This window comes from Festucalex cinctus, chromosome 2 (genome assembly GCF_051991245.1).
Source record: "Festucalex cinctus isolate MCC-2025b chromosome 2, RoL_Fcin_1.0, whole genome shotgun sequence".
Lineage (NCBI taxonomy): Eukaryota > Metazoa > Chordata > Actinopteri > Syngnathiformes > Syngnathidae > Festucalex > Festucalex cinctus.
The window spans coordinates 604666-620653 of NC_135412.1; the positions used below are offsets into that span (position 1 = coordinate 604666).

A 15988-nucleotide genomic window follows, 5' to 3' on the forward strand; every position below is an offset into this window, starting at 1 on the left:
ACCGGGCCGCAATGGCCGCCTTCGTGTGCACTGTGGCCGGCCACAATTCCGCCAACGGCCCACTGAAATTTCTATTTTTATTCAACGCATCCAACAAAATGAAGAGACGTGGCGGCCACCAGACGCCCACAGATTGGCAATTACCGACATGATTACAGAGGACATCTCACCCCCAATTGAAGCACAGCTCATGTAGGTTTTGAATATTTTTTAATATTCATGAGAAAATGGCCTGTTGAAAATCACGGGCATTTCTGACCAATGAAAATAGCTTGAAAAAGGGAATCCTGGCCATTTTGTGCCCAAATTGTTTTTCAAACTCGATAAAAGGACATCAAAGATGATAAAAACTTCCGAAAAAAAGGTGCCACATGACTTTTAAAAAGACACTAATACAGCATATATAACTCATTTACTCCTAATAACGTATAAATACGTTTTTTTTATGTTCTAAGTTTCCCAAAGACGTATTTATACATTTTTTTAAATATTTTTTTTATGCTAGAGCATACAGAAGGCTTTGATGCAGCTTCTCAAATGCAAAGAACGGTTGCAGAAATGGTAGTTATTACACAAACGGCCAGCAAGTGGCAGCAGAGCAAAGGAGATCAACCAGGGCCATCTGGAAAAAAAGCTCAATTACTTACAATTTGAAATCGATTTGTGAAAACCGATGAAAGTTAGCTCTCTTCTAATGCTAATTGCTGCAAAACGGAAACAGATAGAAGAATACTTTTATTTTTATTTTTTCCTGATGAAAGAAGAGACTAATCTTTCTTTTGCTTTTATAGCAATAAAACACAATATTTTGTGTGCCTTGCAAAATCAGTCCAAATCCAGTAAAACAGCCGGGAGCAAACGGGATTGCGAAATGTGAAAATGGCGGCGAGTGAATGAGTTAAAGGCTTTCATCATCTGTGTACTGTATTTAGGTTCTTCAAAATGAGTTCCCACGTGCAAGTTTCCTAAACATTGTGACTTAGGAGCACAAGCAGTAATTATGTGCATCCAAGTCATGCATCTGAATATTTCTTGTGAAGATCTTTTGCGATAGCCCCCCCCGCTGTTAGTAGCAGTGACAAATGAAAGCGGAACAATCACACCGAGAAGCTCTAATGTGCTCACGCTGACACACGCAAACAGTCAAGACTGACATGCGGTGATGCAGTCTGCCGCACAGTATGGAAGACGTTTCCATTGGTTAGCACACTGCGGCTTAGCATGGAATCCATCTTGCATGAGGCTGTTTTGGCCAATCACCGTCACCCAGGAAGCCGCCGCATGTCTGGGGAAGGACACGGATAACGTAAGGGTGATTGATGATGGGTGTTATTTTCCACAAAGTACAAACTTTCCGTGACTTTGACTCTGTTATGTGGCTGAAGGTCGGATCCCAAAGCGGCGACACAAATAAGGTTTTAGCTATTTAGTCACATAACTTGACGAAACGAAAAATACCGAGAATGCAATCGAAAATCACGAGACGCCAAAGCCCCGTTGGGAGAAGCACAGAGGAACAGAGAGCAATAATCCGACCCCACACACATTTCTCAGACAGCTCATATAAACAGTGAATCGATGTCATTGTTTGAGGCTCGACATACGGGTGCCAGTACTGACATGGATTTATCTGATTAACGCGATTAAAGATTCTTGACATCACATAGCATGAAACCAGCTGAAACCTGATGCTGGTTTACATCAGTACAAAACAGACACTTGACTGACCTCAACTCAACAGGTCATGGACTCAAACTTGACCCAGACATGAGACTGGAAACTTCCTGCATGACTCGAGTCATGACAGACTCAGCAAAAACATCCTGTAATGAGCTTGAAATGTAAAATAAAGCACCGGGCTCCATCAAACATGACTGTAAATTGATGAGGTACACTTGACGGTGGGCTGAGTCCACACCAGGTTCCAGCCTTAATTGGCAACGGAGTTGTGTTTGTGAGCATGCAGTCCCCTCGCAGCTGCCGACCGCCCAGCAAGATCCCAAATGAATTCCGACAGAGATCCTTGCTCTCGGAGAAGTTTGCTTTTCCCCGGGCGATGAGGAGGAAGACTTAATCGGAAGTCGACCGCGAGTTCCGTCCACCATCTTCTGCACTGATTCACATGCAACTGGAAATCTCAGCACACGACCGACTTCTCCAGCTCAAAGTTATCCAATAGTATCGTGGAGTTCTGTCTAATGTCCGCTGCAGCGGTGCACCGCCACGGAGGGGCGTGTCTTTGTACCGTACACATGCATGCTCTAACTTGTTTGACGGAGTCATGGAACCATTCATAGAGATATCAAGTTCAAATGAAATGAGCAAAACATGATTGCAAACTGCTAAGACAGGTTGATGGATGCAACCTTTGACATGGCACTGCCAAATGTACAACCAACCTCATAACTCAGTTTACTCGTACAAATACATCCATTTATTTTCCCCATTAAAATGAATTGAAACGCATTAATCCGTTACAGCCCACCAGGAAATCAAAACATTTTTTTTTATTTTTTTGCGACATCTTTTTAATCAAGCAAAATAGCACGGCCAAATTCATTATGGTGAGAAATGTGCCACACTGTACCTGCCTCAGGTGATTTCATTCTGTTTACATCAACCGGAGCACGCTGTTAATTGCGGATGCGTTTTGAATCACGAGACAAGTAAAAAAAAAAAAAAAAAAGGAGTCAGAGGACAAACTTGCAGGTGTTTTTCCCCTGAGAAAGTTACACAATTGTGGCATCTTGATACTACACAGAGATGGAAATAAATGTTACACCCCTTAGCTAATTATGAAATGGAAAATTCCCCACAGACCTGCAACAATGCTTGATTGTTAAGCACGACGGCACTTTTGTCAGGTGACATTTACGGTTCTTTGTAAGCAAGCAAATTGAACGATTCTTTTAACAATAAATGTCCAACAGAGATTAATTAAATTAATAAAACAAAGGAAGCAAATTAATTGGACCAGTTAGAAGAATGTATTATTGGAAGCTTACTAAAAAGGTCAACTCAGTCAGCTTTTCTTTATTTTTTAGACCTCAGCCACAATGCACGAAGCCTGCGCAAATGAGCAAAGCCATTTTTCATGTCCAAAGAGAGAGATTTGATTTGAAATGAATTCTTATGAAAAGGTGGCTCGTCGGGAGCTGACTTGCAGGCTTGCGTGGGTTCCATTTTACAGTCGCCCTGTGGACGAGTGGAGATCAGTCCAGGGTGTCAACTCTCGTCACCCATGACTGCATCTCCTCCCAGGTTACCGCCAGCCTCATCAATGACACGACAGTCGTCGGCCTGCTTGCTAGCCTACAGGAAAGGTGCCTCACCTGGCGGTTGCCTTGGAAATAATCTCTCTTTTAATGATGAAAAGAGTGAACAGACCATTGCTGACCCGAGGCGGAGCAATCGGCAAGACTGCACCGCTTGCCTTCACGGTGACAACTTTCAAACTGCTTCTTACCCAAGTTAGTGATGACCTCAGATGGAACCCCGACAACACACAGCAGGTCATCAGGAAGGCCGAGCAGACTGAAAATTCACATCTGTGCAATTTGAAGGGGAAGAAGGCTCTCCGGCGTGTCATGAAAAGCGCACAGCACATCTATGAAGAAGCCTTCACGCCGTTACATCACATCACGACAAAGCAGCAGACTTTTTGTTCTTTTTTTTTTTCACTTCTTCCATCTGGCAGACGCTTACAGGAGCGTCGCAGCCACAACACGAAGACTTGAAAAGCGCTTTGGCCCACAGGCCATCACACTCTTCTTGAATAAGAGGCATGCCGTCGACTCGCGACTGCTGCTGCACTTCATACTTGTTTACGCTGTGCAATACATCTGCAACCTACAAATAGAACTTGGAGAATTGAATGCCGACATCGTTGTACCTAATATGCAACCACTGAACAGCCACTCAACATGTATACTTTAATGTTTTTTTCTTTCTTATGAACACTTACTCTAAAAACAGTTGGATCCAAATCTGGGTCAAAAAAGGACCAGTCCACTACTTGGGTCAGTTTTGATCCACCTTTCTGGGTTGTTTTGAACTGTCCATTTTAAACTGCACCAAGTTGTGTACGTCTGTGAAAATACCAAAACCAAGTCGAGCCCGCCACAGCGCAGGTCTGTCGATCGATCGATCGGTCGGTCTGTCCGTCCGTCCCCATCCATCATCCATCCCTGTCTGTCCGTCTCTTTCTGTCTGTCTGTCCAATCCATCCATCCATCCATCCATCCATCCATCCATCATCCATTATCCATCCATCCATGTCTATCTGTCCGTCCATCTGTCTCTGTCTGTCTGTCCCCGTCCATTCATCCATCCATCATCCATGTCCATCTGTCCGTCCGTCCAGCCACCTCTGTCTGTCCCGTCCATCCATCTATCATCCATCCATCCATCCTTGTCCATCCGTCCATCTATGTCCATCCATCCATCCATCCATCCATCCATCCATCCATCATCCATCCATGTCCATCTGTCCGTCCATCTGTCTCTGTCTGTCTGTCCCCGTCCATTCATCCATCCATCATCCATGTCCATCTGTCCGTCCGTCCAGCCATCTCTGTCTGTCCCATCCATCCATCTATCATCCATCCATCCATCCTTGTCCATCCATCTATCCATCTATCCATCTATCCATCTTATCTATCTATCTATCTATCTATCTATCTATCAGTACAATAGTGAGTGTTGCAGCATATGAAAGAAGGCCGTGTGCCAAGAGTGAAGGTAAAATATGGTCACCAGTTGCCCCCCCCCCCATTCTGATGAGGTTGTTATCAGAAAAAAAGGTGACAGAAGGACAAAATATGTCCGAGATAATTTACAAGGGGCATCTCTACATAGTGGGCCTGCTCATCAACATTTAATGAGGACCCTTGAGATGGAACATGGGCGCCAGCGCGTGCGTTTGTGCCTGTGTGTGCGCTGTTGTTGTGTGTGTGTGTAGTGAAAGGGATCATGATTAATTATACAGTAAATAATTGATCGTGCACAACTCTTCATTAGGTTAAGGTGAGCAGTGTAGTCGGCCCTTAAGTCGCTCAGCATGACCGATACCTCTGAGACACAAAGGCGGACACCATCAGGATAAAGTGCTGAAAGATACAAACCAAGCCAAAGCCATTTTCACCTATACACATTTTTGTATATTTAGGGCCTGAAAAATACCATAAAAAGATTACAAACACTGTTTAGTGACAGTGAAATTCTTTGTTTTGCTCATGATTTTCAGCATTAATGGAAGAGAAAATGGCTGCTTGTCCCGTGATGGGCTTGTGACCAGTCCAGGATGTCTCACACCCAAAGTCGGCTTCGCTAACCTGAAACCAGACAAGTGATACGGAAATGAATTCAGTCTGGTTTCACACTTGTTCATGTGGGAAGTGAAGTTTGAGAATGTATTTGAACAAGAACAGAGATTTGCATTTTTAAATCACCTCTGGTGTGTATCAAGGTTTATTTGAGCCTAAAATATGGGAAATACGACATCATTGCAGTATATGGGGCTGGCAGAATTCTTGATCAGCAAAACGGGTGATATCAGATCAGGCAGCAAGAAAAATTGAAGCGATGACGAATGAATAAGGAGTCAAAGAAGCCAGAGATAGCTGATGAAGATCAAATGTATGACAAGGAACATTTGCTGATTTACCTTTGAACCATCAGAGCCAAAACACGACTCATCAATGACACTTTGAATAATTGTGCTTCCAATTTCTCATATTTTCTAAAAAATAAAATAAGCTCCTGATGAGTTTGTGGTGATGTCAGAGAGAGACCTTTATTACAGGACACATGTTTACATTTGACCCATTTAAAACACTTCCCAAGTTTTTATAACGTCCGTGACGTGCCTTTGTCAAAATAGCACAAGGAGGAAAAAAACTACAGTCGTAGTACACATACGATAGTATATCGAGCAGATTTTGTGTCTCGCTGGAATCAGGTCTTGTCTCGTGCATTTGAGTGACTGTCCACTGCCACAAATATTGCCGCGCCAGCGACTTTCATTACTTGGGACAGTCGGAGCATTGGCTTCGACTTGTTGGGTTGGCATTCCGTCCGTCCATCCGTCCATCCATCCATCCATTCTTCCATCCATTCTTCCATCCATCCATCCATCCATCTATTCTCCATCCATCCATCCATTCTTCCATCCATCCATCCATCCATCCATTCTTCCATCCATCCATCCATCCATCCATCCATCCATCCATCCATTCATTCTTCCATCCATCTATCCATCCATCCATCCATCCATTCTTCCATCCATCCATCTATCCATCCATCCATCCATCCATCCATTCTTCCATCCATCCATCCATCCATTCTCCATCCATCCATCCATTCATTCTTCCATCCATCTATCCATCCTTCCATCCATCCATCCATCCATCCATCCATCCATCCATCCATCCATCCATTCTTCCATCCATCCATCCATCCATCCATCCATTCATTCTTCCATCCATCTATCCATCCATCCATCCATTCTTCCATCCATCCATCCATCCATCCATTCTTCCATCCATCCATCCATCCATCCATCCATCCATCCATTCATTCTTCCATCCATCTATCCATCCATCCATCCATCCAACCATCCAACCATCCATCCATCCATTTTCTTGACCGCTTTTTCCTCACAAGGGTCGCGGGGGGTGCTGGAGCCTATCTCAGCTGACTTTGGGCAGTAGGCGGAGTACACCCTGGACTGGTTGCCAGCCAATCGCAGGGCAGACAGTCCAAAGACCCAAATCTGTATTGACAAACCGGTCCAAAGTAAATGTTCCATAAGAAGTCACTGTAAATGACTCAAAGGCTGATGTCATGATTGTTTTGTTTTGTTTTTGTGGCGCTGCTTACTTATTAAAGCCAAGTTGAAAGACGCAGTATCCGATCGTCATAACATAAATACTGCGTGCAGTCTCGCACCTGCAGACTCTGGAGTGACATTATCTGCAGTACAAATGACACGTCAACAATAGCAGCCTGGAAAAATCATTTCAAGTTTGTTTAACCTTTTCTGGAAGACCTTTTGTCAAAACGGAAGAACTCATCAGAGCTTGACATACTCGCGACATTTCTCAGGCGCGTTCGCACCCGACACCGACTTGACGTCGACAATTGCAAAGCCAAAAGTATTTCTTTCAAACTGCTGCTGTTGACATTGATGACTTGACATTATCGACACTGTGGGAGGAGCTTTCAGCTGCTTCTGTTTACTTTCATATCGTGTCTGCTTTAATAATACAAGAGAGCGGAGGAATGTGTCAACGCGTATGGATGTGCTATTGTTTTGTTTATATCCTGTACCTGCAATTTATGCTGGTGACCTGGAACCAAGGATGATGAGCAAAGCATTCTCTCAATTATTGATTGGTGATCACGATCAGGGATTTAATCCAGCCTTCATTCAGACGGGATTGACATCAGCCGATCGTCAGACCACTGAATATGGTTTATTATTTATTAGTAGCTCAAAATCCATTTCAAGAAAACTGGATATTGGACATGTAATTAATTCATTTTAGGGCAAATTTGGACTTTATTCAGATTTCTGGCATAATTGGGACTTCATTCAATTGTTGTTTTATTGATTTATGTAATATAACTTAAACACAAATACTTACATAAAATTCCAAGATAATGATGATTTGCAAAAAAAACAGTAATTTATCAGTTTGATCTTATTTTATCTTGTCTTTGTAGTGTATTCAATTAAATATAGGTTGACCATGATTGTATTCTGTTTTGATTTGTTTAGCACATCTCGCCTTCCTTTGTATGAAACGATTGTACAATAATTTTGATTGGAAGCCGGCATTCGGAATACCAGAAGGAGCCGTTGTGAAACATGATTGAAACGTCGACATGCAGCCGAATATTGATCCCATTCATCATATGGATGCCTCCAATGAAGCTTGAGAATACAGTCAATGCAATTAAATGCATTAACCGTGACAGCAATGACATTAATATGAATATTTGAACATTTGTAAGATTTTTACCAGCATTCTCTCAAGGTGATGCTTCTCTATGTGCAAAGAATATTTTGCACAAATATAATGTTGCATAAAACCCGTCTTGTGTGTTGTACTGCACTGGTCGTTCGTAGGATTCGAGGACGCTGGTAGAAGGATTTTGTGCGTTTTTTGGTGATGGAAATCCCGACTGCAATTTGAGCTCGCTCTCTTAACTTTTCGAGTGGCAGCTCATCTTGTTGGCCACAAGGCAGAACCTTACATGGCGCTCCAGATGGAGGACAAATGATCATTGTCATTTTTCGGGTCTTCTACTTTCAAACAAAAAAAAGCACCAGAAAGTTGCCTCATTTACGCCAAGACTGCTGCCGATGATTTTATAACCAATTCCAACCTGGTGCAGTTGGACGTTGTACAATCTGGTCGCTGGCATCCTTTTGGCAGCGCTTCTCATCTTGCCCGCGGTGCCGTGCAGATTGTAAAGGACAGATGTGTTTTATGTACATGATGACTGGAGAGCAGGAATATTGCTCATTGGTTGATTGTGCACATTTGTGTGCCTTATGGCCACCAGCCAATCTGTGATTCTGGCTGCGTTGCACCATTTGAAATATTGACTTTGCGCAATAGAATTCACAACATTAACATTACATCACAACTTCTCTCTCATGCATTTTTGGCATTTTTTTTCATCTAATGTCATAATTAATAAACAACAATAAAAAAAAATTGGTGTTGATTACTATGTTAAAATGAGCACATTGATAATTTTACAAAATTAATGTGAATATATGAAATTCAGTGTTTGACATCCATAGCTCTGATATGACAATAATTAAAAAAAAATAAAACAGTCAGCGAATGCTACTGCCAGTGTTGAATTAAATTTGACCCAATTTAAGTCCAGATAAAAGACTGAAATAAATTATGTACCATGTCAGTTGTTGCTGGATAATACTCAATATTTAATGAAATGAAAATGTCAACTTACCATGCGCTTCTGTTTGATGTAACTACATAGAGAATTAAGAAGTAATAATGAATTCATGTCACAAAAAAAAACAAACCAACAACCAACAGGACCAAGCAATGGTTAAATTCAGCCAAATGACTTTTAGTACTTTGGCTATTGAACTTGACTATTTCTCCTGCTGTCGTTAAGTTGCCGTTTTCCCGACTTTAATGGTCGATGCACCTGTCGTACATTTAGCGGGTTAGACACGTGTGTAGTATATCTAATTGCTCTGCACGTTACGTGACATCCGACAAAGTATCTCCCATTTGGTGTCGTACGTGTTCTCGTGACATTTAACGATGTGTATCCAAGCATGTACTGTAAGCAGCCTAAGCTTGTCCCTAATTTGATTCCGACCATCAAGAGATTTGTCTGGGATCAAAACCTCCATTTTGCCATCTTTGAAATGAAATAACCATTTTTTTTAGATGCCGTGCCAACAGTTGCATCGCTGATGCACGAGCTGCTTTTAAGGTAGTTAACGCTCAAAGCAGAATCGCGAGCAGCGCCGACGTGTTTCTTGTAAGATTGATATTTAAGGTCAGAATCTATATTGTGCAAATCAAGAAGGAAACATTTGTCAATGTCGCAGTTGCTCTGAAAACCACAACAGGGGCTCAAATCGAACCCAGGCGAGAGTTCGGCTCACATCACTTAATTGAACCGACGATTGAATGTTAAAAATAGGCTATGCTTAATTGTGGGGTTAATGGAAGAATGCAGTGAGTGATAAATGTCACAAATTCAATTGTCCTTGCACTCTTTTCCTGTTATAATGTTTCATCATTCCATGATGCTGCTCATGTCGTATGAGAGCCGTTAAACGGATCATCTTGTGACCAGGGATGTAACGATATCCAAACATCACGATACGATATTATCACGATATTGTGGGGCGGTTGGCAATATTTAAAAAAAAGATCACAATATTGTAAAAAAGAGCTCATACTAAAAAAAAGCACAATATTGTGCTTTTGTACATAACAGCAACACATATAAACCACCTACAATCTCTAATAACAATATAGAGGCACTTAAGCAAATTCGGTTCCCCTTCATCTAACAATTTGCATAGATTTGAAACATAGAAGGCCAAAACATCCCAAATGAAAATTAAATTACACTAATAAACTGGCGCACGAGGCTGCTGAAATGTGTTGAAACCGGGCTCAACGTGTGATTTAACCATCCGGCAGATGCAGCAAGAGCACGACCGCAACATTACGTCCGGCCATGCAAACAATCCTCGCTTCATGACTGAAGACTATTATTGCCTATTTGTCTTGAATCAGTCCAAAGCGCAGGACAAATGAGGAATATCAGCGGGTCGAGGTTGGTTTCATTTGAGTAACACACATGATCACATCATGGCTGCATCTTCTCCTTGCTCGTCTGCTGCTGCCTGGCGCGGCAAATGAAGGACGAGGCGAGGGAGCCGCTCACCTGAGAATAAGACGCAAGTGTCCAACAGTGCTCACGCAATCACTTCCTCTTCCACAATTGATTCGCCAACTGTCTTTATTTGGCACGTGCCAAGTGACAAATTCAGACAAAGAAGGACAAAATACATTTGTCATACTTTCTGTCCCGCAAAAGTCGAGAAAGGTTCTGGTTGAAATCAGTCATCCTGATATCTGCACTTTCTCTCTCACTGGTCAGCTGGAGAGTTTAGAAATGATTGAGCAGCTCCAAACTCCTTTCTCCTCTCCTCTCCTCTCCTCCATGGAGCTCAATACATGCGGCGCGTTCTGTAAGTAAGATCAAAACTAAAGGCCAATATGTCAGCTTTAAATGGGTTCATCTGCGGCAAGATGATCGGTCAGAAAAATGTCAGACGCAGCCTGTGCCCGTCTGTAATTTGATCTTGACTGCTTTTGGAAGTTTTGGTCTGGGATCAAAAGCTCAATTCTCTTCAGTAAGATAACCAATGGAAATTGAGATAGTGACTTTAGTGGTATCCAGTTATAAGATTTGAGTTTTGTTTTTGACTCATTTGACCAACAAAGTCCATATAATGAATTGACGAGGCCTCAATCGATTTTACCGTCATTTCGATTCACAAAAGTTCCGTTTGATTCAATTCATTTCAATTCTATTAAGCTAATTCTCTCTCTCTCTCTTGTATAATTAATTCTTCTATTGCATGGGTTAATGGCAAAGACACTCTTGATGGTGAAATGGGTAGCAAGGTGCATTCTACAAGTAGCAGCATTGCGTTTTGCTAAATTAGTCCAAGACGACCCAAGCAAACATTTTCTAATTGGGAGTCATTTAGAAGGGTCACAACTGTTTACGACATGCACTTGGTTTGCCATCCTCTCCCACTTGTTCCACTGGATTCATGATCATTTCTTCTTCTTTTTCGTTTTCAGGAAATCAAAGATTTCCAGTACTTGAAAACATTTGAAGTATATCTGAAGCCGCAAAACCAAACACAACACGTTTTTGTCATTGTTTCAGTTGATGTCGTCACTCGCTTCCCTGCTTTTATTCTGCTGATTATTGTTTACACACTTTGCCGAATGGTCTATTGAAGGCCACAAAAGTGTCTCTCGGCTGAGTCGTCCATGATGAGAAAACAATAAAGAATAAGAGCATTTGACACCACGGGGAGGGCAAGTGGTTGTCAGCAGGCGCAGAGCTGTCTTCTCGTATCCCATAAGGCATTGATTCATTTTCCTCGCATGAAGTCACGCTCACAGGATTTAACGGCGTGATCCCAATAGTACAGCAAAACAAAGTTTCTGACTGGTAAACGACTTCACGGCTGTAACCATGTCTCAAGTCAAACGGCTTATTCGGCTGTTCTGTGTCCGCACGCTCGGAAATTTGAAGCGGCTGCGCACTTCTCAAAAATAATCCACAAAGCAATTCAGAGTTGTATTATGAAGCGATGGCGCGTGGATCTGTCTGATCAAGTCTGATTGAGTTTGAGCATTGTGATTGAGGACCTGCGGGTGTGCTAGATTATGTATAGTCATAAATAAGCAGCAGTATAGAATTTGGTTCTAGGCAGAATGAATTCCGATGTGGGTCTAGACAGATTTATTGGGAAATTGTGGAGATCGAGTGTGCAAGACGTCTTTGGGAGGAGCTTAGGGACAAGTTTGAAATGTTTAACCATGACTATTATTTGAAAACATTTCTATATAGCTGTATCGTGTTCTCTGTGATCTGCTAGCATGGCCTCTTTGAAAAGTGTGATTGGCGATCGACTAGTGATGTCTGACAAGGACTGAAGAGGGAGCTCTCGGCGCAATGCTCATTCTCGCTTGAGACGCCGGAGAAGAAGCATCTGTGTCCGAGTAGTCATTTATTTCTCCCTCATCCAGGTATGAAAGTCAAATGTTTTGTGCATTAACATCAATGGTGTGATTTTGAACTTTTTGAAAGCTGTATCGCCGTGTATATTCCCTAGTTAGATACGCTAGCTACACGGGGCCATTTCCGTTTATGAAGGGCTCACGTGTCCATGGTCGTACATGATAGCCAAATGGTTACAAATCTTATGTGTGTAGAGAATTGTTAGTAGCTACTTTGTGTGAATAGATTAACATTTAGAAACTCTGTGGTAGTAGTCATAGATTTAAGATGGACAATCTGTTTATATTGATTATAGGCAAATGAAGTGTACTTGAAACACTATATTTCACTTTTGTGTATTATTTGAGACTGTATTGCCTCAACTATCATCCATGTTCATTGGAAGAGTATTATTTTTGTTGTTATTGCAATATTTGTGTTCAAGTTAGTATATTTGTATTTTTATATTCATAAAGATTCTTGCTTGAGACGCTGGAGAAGAAGCATCTGTGTCCGAGCAAGTCATTTATTTCTCCCTCATCCAGGCTGTTACACGGGGGCAGCTAATCGTGTGTTTACAATGGAAACGGTCCCAGCGTGACAGCGACCTAAATGAAGGAGCCGCTGTCGGGTTTGCTTCGCTCGTGTTGCTCCGACACAAATGCAACTCGATTCCAAGTCAGTTGGAAACCGATATGACTCTTATACCCATCAATATATTGATATCCCTCATAAATGACATACGTAGCGTCGGGTGAAATAATAAAGCCTTACTGGTGGTCTGAAGTCTTCTTTTTATTTCTCCTTTCCTTTGTCCATGCGTAAACCTCTTACAGCTGAAAATAAAACAAACATGACGCCATCAATTAAACATATTCTCATTTCCTCTATACAAATACATTTAGGCGAATTCAACTCAAAATGTAAACACAAACATAAATCTATTTAAAAATAAGATGAATTCTTTACCTTGTTGCCACTTTCAACCTTTAATGTTTGATTGGTCGTGCGTGAAACTATTTTTCCTGCTTCAAACGTCTCGCGCTGTCAATCCACTTCCGTCTCCGACGTCATTCTACCTTTCCGCGTACCTTCAAAATAAACTTCCACCCAAAGAGGAAGTTAGAAAATAAGAGTTCCAACATTGGCAAAAAAAATTAGAAAATAAACTCGTTGTCCATTACAACATCCATGACATGGATTAACCATGAAAGGCCACCAGACAATTTCCTATGCATGCTGGGATACATCAGATATTATAAGAAATCATGATCTGGATGTCATGTGCCAATTTCCCTTTTTTAAAGTGTGTGATTTCATGTGAAATTTTCATCCCTTTAATCATCATTGCAAATTGCCATTTCCATAATATTACACGTCTGAATATTTTGTCTGCGATTGGCTGGCGACCGGTCCAGGGTGTCCCCCGCCTACTGCCCAGAGCCAGCTGAGATAGGCGCCAGCACCCCCCCGTGACCCCTGTGAGGAATAAGCGATCAAGAAAATGGATGGATGGATGAATATAAACTATAAGATCAATTGACCAATTTTCAGCTAAGTGTGCTCAAGGTTGACGTGTGTCTCTGCTTTCAAGTTCAGTTTGTTTCATTTATTGCTGAAAGAATCGAACGCACACAGCAATAACATTCACTGTTATAATTGCTGTCGTGAATAATTAGCAGAACAGAGTGACAGTCTGTTGCCGCGTCGTCTGCTCATTTGTTTTCTTGGACTGATGTTAAAGGAGTCAATTAAATATCTAATGAGCATGTGAAATCATTCAAATGAACGTCATCAATCTTCACTTTACCCCCTCAGCCAATGACATGCGTAAGATGATTTGACACAGCGATGAGTAGTTGGCATGTCTGCCTCATTACTTTGAGGTTAATTGTAAATATGTTTTTTTTTTATGTTTTAAGTGTCCCAAAGACGTATTTAAACGTTTTTTTTTGTTTTTTACGCTAGATCAAACAGAAGGCTTTGATGCAGCTTCTCAACTGCAAAGAACGGTTGCAGAAATGGTAGTTATTACACAAACGGCCAGCAGGTGGCAGCAGCGCAAAGGAGATCAACCAGGGCCATCAAGAAAATAAAAGCTCAATTACTTACAATTTGAAATCGATTTGTGAAAACTGATGAAACTTAGCTCTCTTCTAATGCTAATTGCTGCAAAACGGAAACAGATAGAAACATACTTTTTTTTCCCTGATGAAAGAAGAGACTTTAATCTTTCTTTTGCTTTTATAGCAATAGAACTCAATATTCTGTGGGCCTTGCAAAATCAGTCCAAATCCAGTAAAACAGCCGGGAGCGAACGGGATTGCGAAATGTGTAAATGGCGGCGAGTGGTTCAAAATCTCCACTCGGGTCTTCTTGTGTGCAGTTCGCATGTTTTCCACTCGCTTTTTCTCCAGACACTTCCACATCCTCCCGCGTTACAAAAACAAGCTTTCAGTCAAGCTTCTAAATCGTCTTTTAGTAAGAATGTGAGAATAAACACTTTGTCTATATGGGTGGATGGAAAACTTGTCTTAAAATGGCAACACAACCGACAGCGTAAGCCGATGTGAGCAAAACACAAGCTACAAGGTTAAAAGAACACCTTTCGAGCTACAGACAGAATAGCGGCAAAGAATCGATGTGGATGAGGCAACAAAAGAATCTGCTGCAAGTCATGTTCCCAAGAGCAATGTCACTTACAGTATACGGTATACGGTTGGGCTGGTGGGGGTGCTGGAACACCCCATCTGCAGGCAGTGGGTAAAGCAAGAATCTTGAGAAAGAATATGCTTTTGTTTTGCTATTTGTACAAATTATTTTGAGAAATACACTTGTGCAAATTTCAATTGGGATCCAACAAATGCACTAAAGCGACTGAGGGGAAAAAAACTGCAATGAAAGATTTGAAATGACATCAGTCTTAATGCAATTCGGTGGTAACCGTTCCACCATGCCTGACAGTTAGGATAGACTTCAGGTCACCTGCGACCGTCATCAATATCTTTATATCAATACTGTCCATGAATGAAACGTCGCTGTTTGCTACAGAAACGAAATCATTTCCATCGTATACTGGTGGCGTAAGAATATACTTTTAATCGCCGTTTTATTTCATGAAAAAGTACTCACTGAAATGGTTGTCGACTCCAAAATAATTGCTGTATTTTGTGTAGGGCCCGACTGATTAATTGGCCGCCAACTATAATCGGCCCATTATTGGCCTTCAAACACAACAATCGGCCAATTATTTCCCCCTTAAAACTTTATCAAAGAAAACCGAAGTTCCCGACGCTGTGAAAATGCACGAAACGCACCATGTTGCTTTCGTAGCATTAGCAACTAGCAAGTTTGTAACGTATGTTGTTCTGGTTATTCGGTTGTCCCTAACGTCCTTTAAGTTTAATGACACCGCAGTTAGCGTTAACTGTACAACTAAACACACTACGTTAAGAATTACATCCACTGTATATTTAAATACAAAACATCACTAGCCTAGCCCTAACAGGAAGTTAGCAAATGCTAACAGGAAGACAGGAAGTTAGCGTCAACTTCGGGAGTGTTTTTCCTTCAAATAACGAATATCCACACAAATCTTGCGGGAACACAAACCCACAGATGAGATAACACTACGCAAAGGCACAAATTCTTCTCAATGTGTGAAGAACGAGTT

General features: G+C 41.6%; 1 long non-coding RNA gene across 1 annotated transcript; it reads right to left on the bottom strand.

Annotated features, from left to right (window-relative positions):
* Window positions 1-856: 856 nt before the first annotated feature.
* On the bottom strand, window positions 857-13374 carry LOC144013230 (uncharacterized). Its single transcript, XR_013282193.1, has 3 exons — window positions 13285-13374; window positions 13090-13151; window positions 857-1285 (listed from the first exon to the last, which is right to left on the bottom strand). It is a non-coding gene; the product is annotated as an uncharacterized LOC144013230 (long non-coding RNA).
* Window positions 13375-15988: the final 2614 nt, after the last annotated feature.